Below are 7,917 nucleotides of genomic sequence, written 5' to 3'. Positions count from 1 at the left end.
TGCTCAACAAAAACCTGCACAGCAATAACATGCTCAGTAATATCCTGCTCAGTAATATCCTGCTCAGCAAAGAACTACTCAGCAATAACCTGCTCAGTAATAACCTGCTCAGTAATAACCTGCTCAGTAATAACCTGCTCAGCAATAATCTGCTCAGCATTAATCTGCTCAGTAATAACCTGCTCAGCAATAACCTGCTCAGCAATAACCTGCTCAGCAACAAACTGCTCAGCAACAACCTGCTCAGCAACAACCCGCTCAGCAATAACCCGCTCAGCAATAACCCGCTCAGCAATAACCTGCTCAATAATAACCTGCTCAATAATAACCTGCTCAATAATAACCTGCTCAGTATAACCTGCTCAGCAAAGACCTAGTCAGCAATAGCCTGCTCAGCAGTAACCTGCTCAGTAGTAATCTGCTCAGTAATAACCTGCTCAGCAATAACCTGCACAGCAATAAACTACTCAGCAATAACCTGCTCAGCAATAACCTGCTCAGCAATAACCTGCTCAGCAATAACCTGCTCAGAAATAACCTGCTCGGCAATAAATTGTGCAGTAATAACCTGCTCAGCAATAAACGGCACAATGAAAACCTGCACAGTAATAACCTGCTCAGTAGTTACGTGCTCAGTAATATCCTGCTCAGCAAAGACCTAGTCAGCAATAACCCGCTCAGCAATAACCTGCTCAGCAATAACCTGCTCAGCAATAACCTGCTCAGCAATAAGCTGCTCAGTAATAAGCTGCTCAGTAATAAGCTGCTCAGCAATAAGCTGCTCAGTAATAACCTGCTCAGTAATAACCTGCCCAGCATTAATCTGCTCAGTAATAACCTGCTCAGTAACAACCTGCTCAGTAACAACCTGCTCAGCAATAACCTGCCCAGAAATAACCTGGTCAGCATTAATCTGCTCAGTAAAAATCTACTCAGTCATTACCTGTTCAGTAATAAGCTGCTCAGAAATATCCTGCTCAGCAATAACCTGCTCAGCAATAACCTGCTCAGCATCAACCTACTGAGAAACAACCTGCATATTAATAACTTGCTCAGTAATAACCTGCTCGGTGATAACTTGTGCAGTAATACCCTGCTCAGCAATAAACTGCTCAACAAAAACCTGCACAGCAATAACCTGCTCAGTAGTAACCTGGTCAGTAATATCCTGCTCAGTAATAACCTGCTGAGCAAAGACCTAGTCAGCAATAACCTGTTCAGCAATAACCTGCTCAGTAATAACCTACTCAGCAATAAACTGCTCAGTAATAACCTACTCAGCAATAAACTGCTCAGCAATAAACTGCTCAGGAGTAACCTGCTCAGGAGTAACCTGCTCAGGAGTAACCTGCTCAGCAATATTCTGCACAGTAATAATCTGCCCAGAAATAACCTGGTCAGCATTAATCTGCTCAGTAAAAATCTACTCAGTCATTACCTGTTCAGTAATAAGCTGCTCAGAAATATTCTGCTCAGTAATAACCTGCTCAGCAATAACCTGCTCAATAATAACCTGCTCAATAATAACCTGCTCAATAATAACCTGCTCAATAATAACCTGCTCAGCATCAACCTACTCAGAAGCAACCTGCATATTAATAACCTGCTCAGCAGCAACCTGCTCAGCAACAACCTGCTCAGCAACAACCTGCTCAGTAATAACATGCTCAGTAATAACATGCTCAGCAATAAACTGCTCAGCAATAAACTGCTCAGCAATAAACTGCTCAGCAATAACCTGCTCCGTAGTAACCTGCTCAGTAATATCCTGGTCAGTAATAACCTGCAATCAAAGATCTAGTCAGCAATAACCAGTTCAGCAATAACCTGCTCAGTAATAACCTACTCAGCAATAAACTGCTCAGCAATAAACTGCACAGTCGTAACCTGCTCAGCAAAGACCTAGTCAGCAATAACCTGCTCAGTAATAAACTGCTCAGCAATAACCTGCTCAGCAATAACCTGCTCAGTAATAACCTGCTCAGTAATAACCTGCTCAGCAATATTCTGCACAGTAATAATCTGCCCAGAAATAACCTGGTCAGCATTAATCTGCTCAGTAAAAATCTACTCAGACATTACCTGTTCAGTAATAAGCTGCTCAGAAATATTCTGCTCAGTAATAACCTGCTCAGTAATAACCTGCTCAGCATCAACCTACTCAGAAGCAACCTGCATATTAATAACCTGCTCAGCAATAACCTGCTCAGCAACAACCTGCTCAGCAACAACCTGCTCAGCAACAACCTGCTCAGTAATAACCTGCTCAGTAATAACCTGCTCAGCATCAACCTACTCAGAAGCAACCTGCATATTAATAACCTGCTCAGCAACAACCTGCTCAGTAATAACCTGCTCAGCAATAACCTGCTCAGCAATAACCTGCTCCGTAGTAACCTGCTCAGCAGTAACCTGCTCAGTAATAACCTGCAATCAAAGATCTAGTCAGCAATAACCTGCTCAGTAATAACCTACTCAGCAATAACCTGCTCAGCAATAAACTGCTCAGCAATAACCTGCTCAGCAATAACCTGCTCAGTCGTAACCAGCTCAGCAAAGACCTAGTCAGCAATAACCTGCTCAGTAATAACCTGCTCAGTAATAACCTGCTCAGCAAAGAACTAGTCAGCAATAAACTGCTCAGCAATAAGCTGCTCAGCAACAACCTGCTCAGCAATAACCTGCTCAGCAACAACCTGCTCAGCAACAACCTGCTCAGCAACAACCTGCTCAGCAGTAACCTGCTCAGTAATATTCTGGTCAGTAATAACCTGCACAGCAAAGATCTAGTCAGCAATAACCAGTTCAGCAATAACCTGCTCAGTAATAACCTGCTCAGCAATAACCTGCTCAGTCATTACGTGCTCAGCAATAATCTGCTCAGTAATAAGCTGCTCAGTAAAAACGTGCTCAGGAATAACCTGCCCAGAAATACACTTCTCAGTATTAATCGGCTCATTAATAATCTGCTCAGTCATAACCTGCTCATTCATAACCTGCTCAGTAATATCCTGCTCAGTAGTATCCTGCTCAGCAGTAACCTGCTCAGCAGTAACCTGCTCAGTGATAATCTGCTCAGTGATAGACTGCTGAGCAATAACCGGCTCAGCAATAACCGGCTCAGCAATAACCTGCTCAGTAATATCTTGCTCGGCAATAACATGCACAGTGAAAACCTGCTCAGAAATAATCTGCTCAGTAATAACCTGCTCAGCAATAACCTGCTCAACAATATCCTGCTCAGCAATAACCTGCTCAACAATATCCTGCTCGGCAATAACCTGCTCGGCTATAACCTGCTCGGCTATAACCTGCTCGGCTATAACCTGCTCAACAATAATCGGCTCAGCAATAATCGGCTCAGCATTAACCTGCACAGCAATAAACTGCTCAGTAATATCCTGCTCAGCATTATCCTGCTCAGCATTATCCTGCTCAGCAATAACCTGCTCAGTAATAATCTGCACCGTAATAACATGCTCAGGAATAACCTGCTTAGCAATAACCTGCCCAGTAATAACCTGCAGAGTAATAATATGCTCAGGAATAACCTGCTTAGCAATAACCTGCTCAGCAATGACTTGCTCTGTAATAACCTGAGCAGTAATATCCTGCTCAGTAATAATCTGCTCAGCAAATACCTACTCAGCAATAACCTGCTCAGTAATAACTTGTTCAATCGTTACCTGCTCAGTCATTACCTGCTCAGCTATATCCTGCTCAACAATATCCGGCTCAGCAATATCCGGCTCAGCAATATCCGGCTCAGCAATATCTGGCTCAGCAATAGTCGGCTCAGCAATAGTCGGCTCAGCAATAGTCGGCTCAGTAATAACCTGCTCAGCATTAACCTGCTCAGTCATTACCTGCTCAGCAATAACCTGCACAGTAATAACCTGCACAGCAATAAACTTCTCAGTAATAACATGCTCAGTAATATCCTGCTCAGCATTATCCTGCTCAGCAATAACCTGCTCAGTAATAACCTGCTCAGTAATAACCTGCTCAGCAATAAACTTCTCAGCAATACCCTGCTCAGTAATAATCTGCACCGTAATAACATGCTCAGGAATAACCTGCTTAGCAATAACCTGCTCAGTAATAACCTGCAGAGTAATAATATGCTCAGGAATAACCTGCTTAGCAATAACCTGCTCAGCAATGACTTGCTCTGTAATAACCTGAGCAGTAATATCCTGCTCAGTAATAATCTGCTCATCAAATACCTACTCAGCAACAACCTGCTCAGTAATAACCTGCTCAGCAATAACTTTCTCAGAAATAATCTGCTCAGCAACAACCAGCTCAGCATTAATCTGCTCAGTAATAACCTGCTCAGCAATAACCTGCTCAGCAATAACCTGCTCAGTCATTACCTGCTCAGCAATAACCTACACAGCAATAACCTACATAGCAATAACCTACACAGCAATAACCTACTCAGTCTTTACCTGCTCAGCAATAACCTGCTCAGCAATAACCTGCTCAGCAATAACCTGCTCAGGAATAACCTGCACAGTAATAACCTGCCCAGAAATACACTTCTCAGTATTAATCGGCTCATTAATAATCTGCTCAGTAAAAATCTGCTCAGTTATAACCTGCTCAGTAATAACCTGCTCAATAATAACATAGAACATAGAACATAGAAAAATACAGCGCAGTACAGGCCCTTCGGCCCTCGATGTTGCGCCGACCAAAGTCTACCTAACCTACACTAGCCCAATAACCTCCATATGCTTATCCAATGCCCGTTTAAATGCCCATAAAGAGGGAGAGTTCACCACTGTTACTGGCAGGGCATTCCATGAACTCACAACTCGCTGAGTAAAGAATCTACCCCTAATATCTGTCCTATACCTACCACCCCTTAATTTAAAGCTGTGTCCCCTAGTAACAGCTGACTCCATTAACAGAAAAAGGTTCTCACTGTCAACCCTATCTAAACCCCTAATCATCTTGTACACCTCTATCAAATCTCCCCTAAACCTTCTTTTCTCCAATGAGAACAGCCCCAAGTGCCTCAGCCTTTCCTCATACGATCTTCCTACCATGCCAGGCAACATCCTGGTAAACCTCCTCTGCACTTGTTCCAATGCCTCCACATCCTTCCTATAGTATGGCGACCAAAACTGCACACAATACTCCAGATGAGGCCGCACCAGAGTCTTATACAACTGCAACATGACCTCAGGACTCCGGAACTCAATTCCTCTACCAATAAAGCCCAGTACACCATATGCCTTCTTCACAGCACTATTTACCTGGGTGGCAACTTTCAGAGATCTGTGTACATGGACACCAAGATCCCTCTGCTCATCCACACTAGCAAGTAGCCTACCATTAGCCCAGTAATCCATCTTCTTGTTACTCCTACCAAAGTGAATGACTTCACACTTAGCTACATTGAACTCCATTTGCCACCTTTCTGCCCAGCTCTGCAACTTATCTATATCCCGCTGTAACCTGCCACATCCTTCTTCACTGTCCACAACTCCACCAACTTTCGTGTCATCCGCAAACTTGCTCACCCAGCTTTCAAGCCCCTCCTCTAGATCATTTATAAAGATGACAAACAGCAATGGTCCCAAAACAGATCCTTGTGGAACACCGCTAGTAACTGCACTCCAAGATGAACCTATTCCATCAACTACTACCCTCTGTCTCCTTCCAGCCAGCCAATTCCTAATCCAAACCTCTAATGCACCCTTAATGCCATACCTCCGTAGTTTTTGCATTAGCCTACCATGGGGAACCTTATCGAACGCCTTGCTAAAATCCATATACACCACATCTACTGCTTTACCCTCGTCCACCTCCTTAGTCACCTTCTCAAAGAATTCAGTAAGGTTTGTGAGGCACGACCTACCCTTCACAAAACCATGCTGACTATCCTTGATCACATTATTCCTATCCAGATGTTCATAAATCCTATCCCTTACAATTCTCTCTAAGACTTTGCCCACAACATAACCTGCACAGTAATAACATGCTCAGTAATAACCTGCTCAGCAATAAACTGCTCAGTAATAACCTGCTCGGCAATAACCTGCTCGGCAATAACCTGTGAGTAAAAAGTGAGGTCTGCAGATGCTGGAGATCAGAGCTGAAAATGTGTTGCTGGTTAAAGCGCAGCAGGTCAGGCAGCATTCAAGGAACAGGAAATTCGACGTTTTGGGCACAAGCCCTTCATCAGTAATAACCTGCTCAGCAATGACTTGGTCAGTAATAACCTGCGCAGTAATAACCTACTCAGTAATAATCTGCTCAGCAATAACCTGCTCAGCAATAACCTGCTCAGCAATAACCTGCTCAGTAAAAATCTATTCAGTCATTACTTGCTCAGTGATAACCTGTTCAGCAATAACCTGCTCAGAAATAACCTGCTCAGCGATAACACAATATTGGAATAGCCAGAGTCCATCCAGTCCCTCGAACCTGTCCTTCTGTTCAACGTGATCATGGCTGATTTGCGTCCCTTCTCCATACACCTGCCTTCAGCCCATTGCTCAACAATGTCTCTACCTCTGTTTGAATATTAACAACTGATCCAGCACCCACTGCCATATGTGGAAGAGAGTTCCAAACATCTCCCACCCTTTGTGTTTATATAAGTGCTACCTAACATTGCTCCTGAATGGTTTGGCTCAAATTCTCACGTGATACACTGGCTCTACATCCCCCAACCAGTGGAAACTTTTTTTCTTTATCTACTCTGCCTCTTTCTGTTAATACAGGGTCATGGAGATGTATAGCATGGAAACAAACCCTTCAGTTAACCCGTCCATGCTGACCAGATATCCCAACCCAATCTAGTCCCACCTGCCAGCACCCAGCCCATATCATTCCTATTCATATACCCATCCAAAGGCCTCTTTTATATCTTTCTCCTCTCACCCTAAGCTTACATCCTCTAGTTCTGGACTCCATCACCCCAGGGAAGAGACTTTGTCTATTTATCCTATCCATGTCCCACATGATTTTATAAACCTCTATAAAGTCACCCCTCAGCCTCCGACGCTCCTGGGAAAACAGCCCCAGCCTGTTCAGTCTCTCCCTGTAGCTCAAATCCTCCAATCCTGGCAACATCCTTGTAAATCTTTTCTGAACCCTTTCAAGTTTCACAACATCTTTCTGATAGGAAGGAGACCAGAATTGCACGTAATATACCAACAGTGGCCTAACCAATGTCCTGTACAGCTGCAACATGACCTCCCAACTCCTGTACTCAATACTCTGACCAATAAAGGAAAGCATACCAAGTGTCTTCTTCACTATCCTAACTACCTGTGACTTCATTTTCAAGGAGCTATGAACCTGCACTCCAAGGTCTCTTTGTTCAGCAACACTCCCTAGGACCTTACCATTAAGTGTATAAGTCCTGCTAAGATTTGCTTTCCCTAAATGCAACACCTCACATTTATCTGAATTAAACTCCATCTGCCACTTCTCAGCCCATCTGATCAAGATCCAGTTGTAATCTGAGGTAACCTTCTTTTTTGTCCACTACCCCTCCAATTTTGGTGTCATCTACAAACTTAATAACTGTACCCCTTATGCTCGCATCCAAATCATTTATATAAATGACGAAAAGTAGAGGATCCAGCAATACCTTGAAGACTTTGATCAGATCACTCCTTAAATTTCAAAATTCTAGAGAATACAAGACCAAGTTGTATAATCTCTCCTCATAATTTAACCCTTGACATCCAGGTATCATTCTTGTAAACTCATGTTGTACTCGCTTCAAGGCCAATCTACCCTTCCGAATGTGTGGTGCCTGATTTGCCCATGTGGGGTCTAACCAAGGGTTTGTATAACTGCAGAGCTGAAAATGTGTTGCTGGTTAAAGCACAGCAGGTTAGGCAGCATCCAAGGAACAGGAAATTCGACGTTTCAGGCCAGAGCCCTTCATCA

The sequence above is a fragment of the Hemiscyllium ocellatum genome, chromosome 47 (genome assembly GCF_020745735.1).
Source record: "Hemiscyllium ocellatum isolate sHemOce1 chromosome 47, sHemOce1.pat.X.cur, whole genome shotgun sequence".
In the NCBI taxonomy this organism is placed as follows: domain Eukaryota; kingdom Metazoa; phylum Chordata; class Chondrichthyes; order Orectolobiformes; family Hemiscylliidae; genus Hemiscyllium; species Hemiscyllium ocellatum.
This window is presented reverse-complemented; position numbering follows the sequence as displayed.